Source organism: Rhinichthys klamathensis, unplaced genomic scaffold (assembly GCF_029890125.1).
Source record: "Rhinichthys klamathensis goyatoka isolate OS25496 unplaced genomic scaffold, OSU_Roscu_1.1 h1tg000223l_1, whole genome shotgun sequence".
Classification (NCBI taxonomy): domain Eukaryota; kingdom Metazoa; phylum Chordata; class Actinopteri; order Cypriniformes; family Leuciscidae; genus Rhinichthys; species Rhinichthys klamathensis.
In genome coordinates this window covers 5,303,010-5,316,131 of record NW_026606747.1, presented here as the reverse complement: position 1 = coordinate 5,316,131, position 13,122 = coordinate 5,303,010, and the positions used below count along the sequence as shown (strand labels likewise).

General features: G+C 41.9%; 1 long non-coding RNA gene across 1 annotated transcript; it reads right to left on the bottom strand.

Annotated features, from left to right (window-relative positions):
• Positions 1-270: 270 nt before the first annotated feature.
• Positions 271-2,296, bottom strand: LOC130097755 (uncharacterized). The gene is made up of 3 exons (XR_008808343.1): positions 2,074-2,296; positions 1,894-1,985; positions 271-445 (listed from the first exon to the last, which is right to left on the bottom strand). It is a non-coding gene; the product is annotated as an uncharacterized LOC130097755 (long non-coding RNA).
• Positions 2,297-13,122: the final 10,826 nt, after the last annotated feature.

Sequence of the window (13,122 nt, the reverse complement as noted above, 5' to 3'; positions counted from 1 at the left end):
ACTTTCAATAACATTCAATAAAGACAAAAACACAGTGTGTGCCAATTAACCAAATGTTTATTTAAAAAAGATTTTTTTTAAATGCCTGTTATGTCAAATTTCACCCAGCAAATGGATTAGTGTTTTACTAGTTATTAGATATACAGCATTACCCCTAAGATTATAAAAATCTTTTTTTTATTTTTTATTATGTACTAGTTTAGCCTATAGTGCTGAGAATTTTGTTGTGAATACATTTGTAAAAATGCTCTTTATTTGAATGGGTGGGTAGCTCTGAAAAGAGCCGTTGTTGCCTTTAAAAAGACATTTGGTTTCAACTTTGGAGTTCCACCCGCAGAACGTCTCTCAGGTTTGCTCAGGAGAAGCTGGTTTCCCTCTGCGCTCAGGTGATCTCTGTCTCTGATGTTTCTATGCTGAATGGCACGCATCTGTCTCCCTGGATATCCTGAGGGCAGAGGAGGTAAAACATATATGCTAATGTTAGTACATTTATTTGAATTGTTCAGATTCTCCAAGACTTATTGAGCAGCATAGTTGATGGGTCAGATGTAAGGCTTTAGTTTTTACATCAAATCATACATCTTTGAACAAAACCCATGGTTTTTCCTGCATTTAACTTTTTTAGCATTTATTAATCTTTGTTAGTGATTTTTACATTTACTAATACGGTACATTGTTCAAATCTAAAGTTGTAAGTGTTAACATTAGTAAATACAGTGAACTAACATGTATAAACATTGAACAGCAGTTTTTAAAATAAATAACATTGTCAAAAAGTTCATACTGGAGTGATTAAAATCATAAAGCACATTGTTGTTAGCTAGCTGTTAATTTTATTCAATTGTTAGCTATATGTTAGAAAATTAAGACTATTACTTAAGTCAAGTCAAGTCATGTCACCTTTATTTATATAGCGCTTTTTACAATACAGATTGTATCAAAGCGCTTCACAGTGATAACATGAAAACAATATAACAAAAACAATATAACAATATAACAAAGTTTGTTTCTAAAAGAAATTGCGTCAACGTCCACCTTAAGTAAGGCAGATCAATAATATTATTGAATATTAAATGTTAAATGTCCCCAACTAAGCAAGCCAAAAGCCAAGGCAACAGTGGCAAGGAACCAAAACTCCATCAGGGACAGAATGGAGAAAAAAACCTTGGGAGAAACCAGACTCAGTCGGGGGGCCAGTTCTCCTCTGGCCAACGAAGGAACAGTGCATGATTCGGGCAGCATTACAAGTCAGATTGGATCGGAACATTTAGAGTATTTTTTGGAAGTCCAAGTATGCACGCCGGTCTTTAAGACGAGTTGTTGAGGATCAGTGCCGTCCACCATAGAGAGTCCATATCGCCCGTGTTGAGTCGTCACTTCATAGGCTTTGTGATTGGAGCATCTGAAGTCTCCGTGAGAGGCTGGATACAAACTGGAGCTGACGAACGCCATTTTCTCGGGACTCGCGTCCCGAGATAACAGCAGAAAAGCAAAGGGAAAATAATTAGCGTAGCTGCTGTTCATAATGATGATTTCCATAACACAGGCGTAAAAGACAAAACATGAAGACATTGACTCTTGCGGCCCAAAATCACCCCCCTCCGTCCCCCACTCAACTCAGCCCAGCTTACTGACCTCTACGTCCCTCCTGCTGCTGAGACCTAACCACAATCTCTTGTGGTCACTTAAACCTTTTGATGCAATTATTTTTAGTTTAACTTTTTAATAGCAATATGATTATATAACAAAATTATGAAATCCAGTGGTAAAATCTTTTTTTTAATAAGAGAGCAAGATAGGACAACAGTGTCTGTTGGCCACCAACGAAGACATTTTTTGACCAGGGAAAACGCCTGAAACCATTGTATAATAAAATGCACTGAAATACTACACCTTATCAGTAGTATTGACCTCAGTGTGCTTCTTCCTCTGCTTCTTCATTCTTCAGAGTTGTCTTCAATGCCATAGATATTTGGACCTGTTCTCTGGTAAAGAAATGAATAAATGAACAATGGGATCACTAAAACACCCGTAGTAATAAACAAAAAAAAAAAACTCAGAAATAAAACTTACGGAAAGAAATTGGCACATAATCTGGTATCCAGCTCGTCATCGTCATTGATGTAGCACACGTGATCTTCTCAGGCAATCTCACTTCATTTGGCTGGTTCCTAAAAAACATAAAAATCAAAATTAGAGATTCAAATATAACATTTCCATTCAAACGCAGTTATGAAAAGCAGTAGTACACAGACTGAAGCAAAATCTTTTAACACTTAGCTTTAGAAGGTATATTGCACACAGACAGGACTGCTATGGTCTCCCAATTCTTCCTGCAACTTTACAGAAGAGTACATATCAATCATAGAATAGCAGGGGACTGCATATCCCGCACAGATTGTCACAAATTGTGTAGATTGAACATCAATTGAAATTACAATGTATGTTATAAGGTCAAAATCAAACATTACAATGGTGGCTACTTCTCTCTTTCCCTTGTCTTTTATAACTTACTGCCACTGTTGCTCTGACTGTCTGTGTCCTCCCTGGAGCTGTCACACTCCTCCTCCGTCCTTCCTGCTACTGCTGAGGTTGCTCCTTCGTAGCTCAGTGGTATAAACCCTTGGCATGACCTAACCACAATCTCCTAACCACAAACATGAAGACATTGACTCTTGCGTCCCAAAATCACCCCCCTCCGTCCCCCACTCAACTCAGCCCAGCTTACTGACCTCTACGTCCCTCCTGCTGCTGAGACCTAACCACAATCTCTTGTGGTCACTTAAACCTTTTGATGCAATTATTTTTAGTTTAACTTTTTAATAGCAATATGATTATATAACAAAATTATGAAATCCAGTGGTAAAATCTTTTTTTTAATAAGAGAGCAAGATAGGACAACAGTGTCTGTTGGCCACCAACGAAGACATTTTTTGACCAGGGAAAACGCCTGAAACCATTGTATAATAAAATGCACTGAAATACTACACCTTATCAGTAGTATTGACCTCAGTGTGCTTCTTCCTCTGCTTCTTCATTCTTCAGAGTTGTCTTCAATGCCATAGATATTTGGACCTGTTCTCTGGTAAAGAAATGAATAAATGAACAATGGGATCACTAAAACACCCGTAGTAATAAACAAAAAAAAAAAAACTCAGAAATAAAACTTACGGAAAGAAATTGGCACATAATCTGGTATCCAGCTCGTCATCGTCATTGATGTAGCACACTTGATCTTCTCAGACAATCTCACTTCATTTGGCTGGTTCCTAAAAAACATAAAAATCAAAATTAGAGATTCAAATATAACATTTCCATTCAAACGCAGTTATGAAAAGCAGTAGTACACAGACTGAAGCAAAATCTTTTAACACTTAGCTTTAGAAGGTATATTGCACACAGACAGGACTGCTATGGTCTCCCAATTCTTCCTGCAACTTTACAGAAGAGTACATATCAATCATAGAATAGCAGGGGACTGCATATCCCGCACAGATTGTCACAAATTGTGTAGATTGAACATCAATTGAAATTACAATGTATGTTATAAGGTCAAAATCAAACATTACAATGGTGGCTACTTCTCTCTTTCCCTTGTCTTTTATAACTTACTGCCACTGTTGCTCTGACTGTCTGTGTCCTCCCTGGAGCTGTCACACTCCTCCTCCGTCCTTCCTGCTGCTGCTGAGGTTGCTCCTTCGTAGCTCAGTGGTATAAACCCTTGGCATGACCTAACCACAATCTCCTAACCACAATCTCTAACGCCACAATCTAACCGCAACACGACCATACGCGCCAACCCGTTTGATGAAGGCTTTCGAAGATCCGCTGATGTCACGTATCCAGGTCCATTGGCAACGGTTCCGTATGGCATAACAACCCGACCATACGCGCCAACCCGTTTGAATAAGGCCGTAGAAGCCCCACTGGTGCGTTATAAAGCAGTTTCAGTGGCAAACGGTTCCGTATGGCATACTAACCTACCACCAAACACAACAATATCGGTCCACCAAAAAAAGACGAATTAACGCAAAACACAGTACACGGGATTGTGATAGCTATGATAGGTATGCAAGACACCTGCCTGAAGGCACAAATCCGGACGAGAGACGTAAATATGATCCAATAGGGTGTTCTTTTTGGTTGTTGCTGTGGTGATCAGTTGCGTGTATCCTTTAGACTGAAACAATTCCAGAACAGTTTTTTTCCCTGCGCAGAGGAGATCCTCATTAAAATCTCCACAGATTACTGTGGGATGTTCGTCCACCATGTCCAAATAATCCAGCAGACTCTTCAAGTTTTTCGAGAACTCTTCAAATCCGTAGTGTGGCGGCCTGTACACAGCAGCGATTGTTGCTTTGATCGGGCTATCCACTTTGATGACGACATACTCCAGATCGGTCACATTTTGCACAAACTGCCTAGCCTGAGCTGAAATATGCTCTTTGCAATAGATTGCGACTCCACCACCAGCTTTCTTTGCAATTTCTTGGTGTGTCGAGTAGGAGGCATGTCTGTTTCGCATAAATGCGTTGTACCCTTCCAATTGGACGTGGGGTGATATGAGTGACCCGGTCAGGTGAGTTTCCGTCATGCAAAGAATATCCGACAGAAGCAGTTCGTGATGGCATCGGATATCTTCGATGTGGGATGACAGTCCTTCTGTGTTGTGATGAATTATTTTAAGTGTTTGATCCAATTTGGTTTCCCTCACCTGCTGTAAAAGCGGCATGATTCCTTCGAATGATGCTCTTGTCATCTTTCCCAACGATGCTGTGACTGTAGCATCGGCATAGATCTTCTTTTCGCTCAAGTCCGTGATGTGTAGTCCACGAAGCGAGGTCGTTCTGCTGAGGGCAACGTAGGCCATTCCCGGCTCGAAAATCTTCTTCAGTGAAACCACGGCATTCTCCAACGTCATGCCTTGGACTTTGTGAGCTGTGCAGGCGTAGGCCAACTTGATGGGGAATTGTCGACGAACCGCTCCTTTCCTTAGACTTTCTTCGGATCTCTCGATGTACACAAAGTCGTCTTCTTCACCTTGCACCCTTTTGCGGTGTTTCTTGCCTGCATGTGGATTGTCGAGCTGAAGCCCTAGCATGTGTACGGTGTCGATTCCATCTTTTGTCTTATTGACAATACGAGAAATCTTCCCAAAGCACCCATTGCATAACCCGTCCTCGACATCCAAATTCCTAGTCAACATTATGCGTGCTCCCAACGCAATTTGTATGGTGTCAGGCAAGTCGTCCTTTTTACCGGTGACGGGCTTCGTTTGTCTCTTCATCCCTCCCGTTCTTGGGTCTTTCCTGTAGTCTTCGGCATCGATGGTAATGATGTCAGTGTGAAGAGCATGGATTGTTTCAGTGTTGTGTCTGTGGACTTCCTTGTTGGTGGCAAATACGTGCAGTGCATCACACGGGCAGTCTTTGGGGTCCTTCACAGCCTGGAGCAACAAAGCTCGATCTTCTTCGGCAAGCTCGTCGGTCTTCTGCTTCACCCGTATGCGGTTTAAAAGTTGGGCAAAAGCCAAGTCTTCTTTCTGACGCATGATCTCGGAGAGAGTAACCATTTGGAAATGGTCTTTCCAGAAGTCCAAAACATCGTCTTCGTACACGCAGAGTGGTTTGGCTTTACCCAGAGGTGGCAGTTGATAAAAGTCTCCCACGGCGAGGACAGAGATTCCCCCGAAAGGTTTCTTGCTGCCTTTGATTTGTTGACATCTCCAGTTTATGTAGGCAAAAAGATCCTTCGAAATCATGGACACTTCATCGATGATAAGAATCTCCACGTCGCGTAGTGTTGCTCGTAGTTCATCTAGGGCATTTCCAAGTCCTTGATACGGTGGCTTCAGATTCCTTGGAAGTTTTAAAATCGAATGTAACGTTTTTCCGTTAATATTGAAGCTCGCGGTTCCGGTAAACGCACTCAAGAGCACCGTAGGCACGGACAGATCTCCTTCCTCCCGCAGTCGAGGCAGTTGACGCAGAATCTTGGTCGCTTCCGTGTATATGCACTTGATGACGTGTGATTTGCCACATCCAGCACCACCTGACACGAAGTAGAAAAACTGTTCTGGATTATGACCCCAGACACGCTTCTGACACCACTGGCAGACCGTGTAGAATATGGCTGCCTGCGTCTCGTTTAGACTCCTAAACAAACTCCTAATGAATTCGACGCTCATCTGCGGTGCCTCGATTTGTGGCACGACCCCATCTCCGTGTTCAAGAACCTGGAATTCTGGGACATCATCTTGTACGTCCTCATCATCCGGAATGATGTCTTGTCGTTCAGCAATGCACTCCAAGCGATCCACTTCTACTTCAGGTGCAAAAGCGTTCCATGCGTTCTCAGACGGTCCTTGCTCTTGCAGCTGATCGAATGCCTTGTCCAACTCTTCGCTGTGTTTTTCAAACTTCTCCTTGTGTGCTTGAACTATGGCACAGACAGGGATCAGCAAACCAGGGTGAGTAGGTAGTTCCACCTTTGCACCTTTGTAAAACGTCTCGTATGTTGGAAATCCTGGAGGTTTTAGCTGTTCGTTGTTCCGATGTGGCATATAAAGCTTCAGTAATCTACAGTAAAACTTTTCCGGTTGTTTTTCCTCAGAATAACGTGCAAATCTAATGACTGCAGCCTTCCCAGACGTTCTTTTCTGAAAAAAACCCATGCCGTTCAGCAGCCGGTGAACGTTTTTGCCTTCCGTTTGCTGACCGTACACGATGCGGCACTCCGAAGCAAAATCTGCCAGGCACATCTTTTCAAAATCACGCGCTAGAGGCCTTGCTCTGTATTTATCGATCATCCCTGACATCCACACATCCTCGGAATCGGGATTTTTATTTTGTAGGACGCTTAAGGGAAGACTCATCTTTAGCGCGTCATCATCCGTCGGTAGAAACACAACACTTCGTGAACACTTCTTCAACGGTAAGCTGCATGTTCGTGCCACAGACTCCTGAGCGCTAACTTGCCTGTGTTTGGAATATGCTTGCATTATCTGCTTCATCTCATCTTCCTCGCTAACGTTCGTCTCGCGCACACTCTTGATTACGTTTTTAAGTAAATCGCCCATTTCATGCTCCGGCTTGGAAATATACGAAAGCATGTACATAACGCAGCTAAAAGCGTCAATAACGAACTGAATGTCCATATTGGCGTTCCATGCCCTTAATAAATCGGGATTGTATCCATTCACCCAAGCCTCCTTTGGATCACGCTTCAGCAGAATCACGTTGGCATTGGACAATGCTTCGACGTTGTCACTGTAATCCTTGATGGACATCTTACACGCTGTCAGTAGCTCTGACAAGCTGTCAAAGGAGGCTTGGGGGTCATTCAATAGATCCCACACCGGCTTGAGTTTGGTCCTGGCTTCGTTCATTGCCTTTTGAGCAGCCTCCCGTCTCAACTTCCTTCTTTCTTCTTGCTTCTGGGCTTTCCCATGCTCTTCTTCAGGACGCTGTGGTTGTGCGGCTTTAGACGCAAACATGCAGCTTCCAGATGGAGAAGTGTCCGTGTCATCCTCTTCTTCAGGACGCTGTGGTCGCGGACGAGTGATCGTGGTGCTAGACACCGGTAGTTTGGGGAACCCAAATCGACACAATACATTTCCCTTCTTACAGGACTTTGAGTGGTTCCTGCTGTGAAGCTGGACCTCTGTGACGATCCGGTGAAGCTCAGGATCAGCCGAGGAGTCGGGCAACTGGCAGGTTATGTTGCGGTCAATAAAGTCGCAGACATCCTTATCAGAGTCATTTTCAAACTCGGGTGCGTCCTTTATCCAAACGAGAAGATGGATATGTGGGCTTCCTCTAGCTTGAAACTCCACTCGGTAAAAGTAGTCCTCAACTTTACCAATGGGTTGGGCAGGCGACAAAAGCAGATGAGTCATTAGCGCATCCACCCTTTTCTCAAACATGCGCATGACAGTGACTGGGTTGCTTCGGAGGATTTCGCACTTTGTCGTCCAGTCAAGCTCGGAAAAGTCGACGTGTTCACCTTGCTGGGCCTTGATTGCTGTTATTACTTCAGGCCATCTCATTTCGGCGGCGCTGAACGTGCAAAAAAACGTAGGGGTTCCTAACTGTCGTATCATAGCCTGTAGATCTCTCAACGTTTTCTCCCAATACGATGGAGAGCCTCTAAGTGGTTGCATGAACCGTGTGGCGTCTCTGTTGTGTACTAATCTTTCAATCTCCCGGTTGTCTTGAAGCAGTCTGTTGGAAATTCTCCGGCCGTCTCTTGTGACAGGTTTGCCTTTTCGCAACTGGATAGACATGCTGTTTCTAGCCAGTTGTGTTTCCGTTACAAACTGTGCAAAGAAAAGATAACTCTGATCTTTTGCAAAACGCGTGTCCACGCTGAACAATCTGGCGTTGAAATACATACTGGGAGATATTGAAATTTGTCTTTCCTCGTCAATGGAATTCTGTCCAGTGGGGAACTGAACAGGGAACGCCATGGCTTCCAGCTTTGGGATTTTGAAAAATCCAACAGGCTTATGTCCTTGTGCAGGTGCGATACTAAATATTCCCTCACCGTACGACAAGATCTCCTGTCCGATGTCAGGCGGCTGCATGCACGTGTCTAATGTGAGGCCGGGTCGAAGCTCGTCCTTCTCCTCGACGCTAACGTGTTGCTCATCCTGCTCGGCAGCATCGGCTTCCGTTTGCATCTCAGAGGCATCAGCTTCCTTGTCTAGGTGACTTTCAGAGACATCAGCTTCCTCGTCTAGGGGACTTTCAAATACAGCATTATCTCTTATGGAGATATCCCTGTATTCCGAATGCATAGCTTTCAGCTTTGATAAAGCTGCAAGCACGTTGTTCATATTAACCGTGTTGAACTGCTGGTATCCTTTAAACTTCACGTGTCTCTTCAGCTTCACCTGTAGCAGCTGGGCCTCACTTCTTGGTCTCGGCAGAGAGTTGACAGTGTTTTCCATCTCGGAGGGCACACACACAACAGCACCACGTACTGCTCTCTGCTGTCCTTTGGGTAGCGCAACTATTTTTGCAAATGGTAAAATTTTTGCAATGAGTTGACGTTCAAGGACATTTAAGTCATCCAATTCCGCAGGGATGGGTGGCAACTCCAGTTTGTTGGCGGCTGCAATTGAAGACATCTGTCCTCTCTTGAGGTGTCTGTCACAAGTGTGGCAAATCCACTCCTGTTTTCTCTCTTCCGGAACTACACAGGAACCTGAGCAGGCACTATCACACGCGTGAACATACTTGCCGGTTAGGCAAGACGCTGCAATATGAACGTTTTTGTCATATCTCGCTCTATTACACACCCTGACTTGATCAGGAAACAGGGCTCTGTGACAGACCGTGCAGACATGTGTAGGGCCTTTCTGAATCTTACACCGGAATGCATGTATGGCACTTTCCATCTCTTTGCTAACCAAAGGCTGGGGTCTTTCCTGGCTGGAACGGATGTAAGCTTTATATTTATTTTTGATCCGCAGTGCGCATTGCAATCGATGAAGAATGTGATATGTAGCATCACTGGCACATTTCTGAGTCTTTTGCAGGGTACATCGCAGGATGTGATGTGCTCTGAACTCTGGGTCACCTGCATATCTTCTCATCATGTACCGTTTCATTCTCCTCTGGAATAGAGTATCGGCCCTGTACCTCTTCGTAATGTACTCTTTCTTCTTTTTCTGAAAGAGAGAATTTGTGCTGTACCTCTTCTTATTGTATTCTTTCTTCTTTGTCTGAAAGAGAGAATCTGTGCTGTACCTCTTCTTACTGTATTCTTTCTTCTTTGTCTGAAAGAGAGCATCTGTGCTGTACCTCTTCTTACTGTATTCTTTCTTCTTTGTCTGAAAGAGAGAATCTGTGCTGTACCTCTTCTTACTGTATTCTTTCATCTTCGTCTGAAAGAGAGCATCTGTGCTGTACCTCTTCATGAATTCTTTCTTCTTTGTCTGAAAGAGAGAATCTGTGCTGTACCTCTTCTTACTGTATTCTTTCTTCTTTGTCTGAAAGAGAGAATCTGTGCTGTACCTCTTCTTACTGTATTCTTTCAGCTTCGTCTGAAAGAGAGCATCTGTGCTGTATCTTCTCACCAGAGACCGTTTCCTTTGTATTCGGAAGAGACAATCTTGATTATACTTCACCTTAAATGCTTCTTTTTTCTTTGATTGGTAATGCAAAGTGGCATACCTCCGTCTCTCACAATCCCGTCTTTTATGTTTTCTGGTGACATAAGGTGCAGCCGTGTCGTTAGGATCTCCACCTTGTTTTGACATTTTAAACGTTTTACGCATTTCTTTCCTTCTCCTGTGCTTATTTGTTTTTTCTACCGCATCTTGGTTTTTAGTTCCTGTGCAAACAAAATTTACTTTGGCTCCAACATTTGTTACTGGTTCTGGTAGAGCTGAAATCACTTGTGACGCCTGTTCACAAACAGATGGTGAAGGCAGTTGGACAGACTGTTGCTCAGTTTCAAATGATACAGGCATGAATTCATAGCTGGTCCCAGCACCACGATCCCAGAAGATCTTGAGCACTCTGTCTGCCATGTCACTCAGGTGGGTGAAAGTCAACATGACAGCAGTTCCATTAGGATGGGGCAAGCCTGCAGCAGTCCTCGAGTGAGAATCAAAGTATCCATACCTTCCAGATCTGTCTCTAAACACAGCAATACACTCTGGAGATACAAGGAGGAGAGCATAGCTGACATCTGTGGAGAGACACTGTAGCCTTTCAGTGAGAGGTATCAACCACTCTTCAGTGCCAGGGGCTCTGAGGTATCCATGCATCACTCCTGACTTCAGCACATCGTATGTCCGGTTAAATGATGAAACCCTCAACGGTACTTCCTCCATGGTCAGGTGGTTGAATTTAAACCGTCCTTCAGCAATAAGCTGCAATTTAATACCGACAAATAACGCATCTCCCTCCTCTAAAACTCTATCAAGGTCAGGCATCTTGAACGTGATACCTTCACTCTGGTTGGCCAAAAATGTCAACGCTACACACGTACATTGGTGATTTCTAGAGAAACTGTCATACCTAATATCACCCTGACAATGAGATGCCTGCACAGACACAACCCTGGATGCAATATCACCACCTTCTACATACGTTCTACCTGAAAACTGAGCTACAGCTGCACTGGTGCTTGCCTGTTCAACCTGTAAATAATCATTCATGAAATTAGGTCACAATTAGTGTTACAGAATCTGTGTTAAATTTTACATTGCACTTCATGCTGTTTGGGACAAAGGAATTTTTACTAAACAGTTAAAAAAAAAACGTAACTAAAAAACTAAAGAAAAGGGCATTCGTACACAGCAAGTGTGCACAAGACAAATGCAAAAATTGTTGTTTGAAAATTGGGTTTTATTAGGGCTGTAACAATACACTTATCTAACACTTGCCGATACATATGGGTTCACGTGAACAAGATCAGATGATATTTTAACACTATTGTTAAGAAATCTTTAAAGAAAAAGATCAGATGATATTTTAACACTATTTAAAAAAAATCTTTGACGAAATGTAGACTGGAAAAAATGGTCTTTTATCTGACTTAAAGTCACAAAATGCACAACAATGTAGGTGCATTTTTAAATATCTAGTTTTTAGAAATGTTTATCTAATCTGAGACAGTCACTAGGTTTGCTGCGATAGTCGGTGTTACTGGTGTTCAGCCGAAACAGCTATTTACCTACTAAAAAAAAAACGCCTGTCTTGGCAAGTGTTTTAATGTTAATCAAACAAAGGACAAATACATGACTAACAGGTCTTGACTAAATAGGCTACCTTTTGTAACATTACAAAAAGATCAATCTATATTTTATTTATACAGTAATGGATATGCAGTGTTTTTTTCACATTTGATTACTTTTGTCAAATTTCTGTACATGTCGGATCTACCCGAAAAACTCTAAAAACGATTTGATTAATTTCTTATATTATTACTGACTGCTTACTTGTCTTTAATAATGTTTCAAATTCACATTAATTCAGCTACATCTGGATTGTCTTTGTCCATATAAGGGATTAATAAAGCGCAATCGTGACAGCCCTAGTCCCAAGAATAAGGGTGCCGTGAAATGAGCATGTTGCAAGACATCGATATCAATAGTACCTGGTTAATCCTCGAGGGTCTGGTCTGTTCATCCTCCAGGTCGAACTTCCTCCAACGAGTTTTTTGAGCCTGTGATCTCTTTCCTCTCCGCGGCATCCTGTAAAATATGAAGAGATAAAAAGAAAAACAATTATTCTTGTCAAATATATCTGAATAACTCGTGTGAATGAAGTAAAAGTAAAATCTCTACTTTTAAAAGTTAAAGTAATACATTAATAAAATACACTTAATTGCTAGTCAAAATAATTTTAACAGGACATTCTCCCTTTGATAAGCACATACTTTGAAAGTTCTCCCGGACTCACAGGTGTCACAGCTGTCGAGCCTGAAAAGATAAAACCTGTAGTACTCTCAGGAAGAAAAACAAACAGTTAAACAACAATGAAAGAAGCACAGTGTAAACTTGTAAAATGTTTTTTTTTTTTTTTTTTTTTTTTTTTTTGTGGGGGTTGGGGGTAAGAAATGAAATGAACTGCTCTCTGTGGAAAACGCCAAAACACAAGGAACCTGTAAAGAAACAAAACAGAACAAGACATATTAGAGCACAGGGACTACAATTATGGTGATGTGATGAAAATGTCATAGTACAGATTAAGAAACCATATTAACACTAACCAAGGAGAAAAGTGCAGCAGAAAATACAGGTTGTGCTCTGATCAGTCAGTCTGAAAAAATAACAACGACAACATAATGGAAAATTACTAAACTCAAAGTCAACTATGCATAGCTTATTTGCATGTTCAATATCCATTATTTTATCTAGATGTAGAATATAATATAATTTAGGAATGTATCTCAATAATGTATTTTTCTTGAAATTATTTAATATTTTCAAGAAGCAGAATTATGTCAAATATGTGGCCTAAAACCTGTGATGGACTGGCCATCCATCCAGGTTTACTATATAAGACAAGTGGTTTGGAGAATGGATGGGGTAATTCATTATTTGTTGCATAAACAAAATAGTTTTTATTTTAATAGCTTCTATGATCCTGATCATTTTTTAACTAT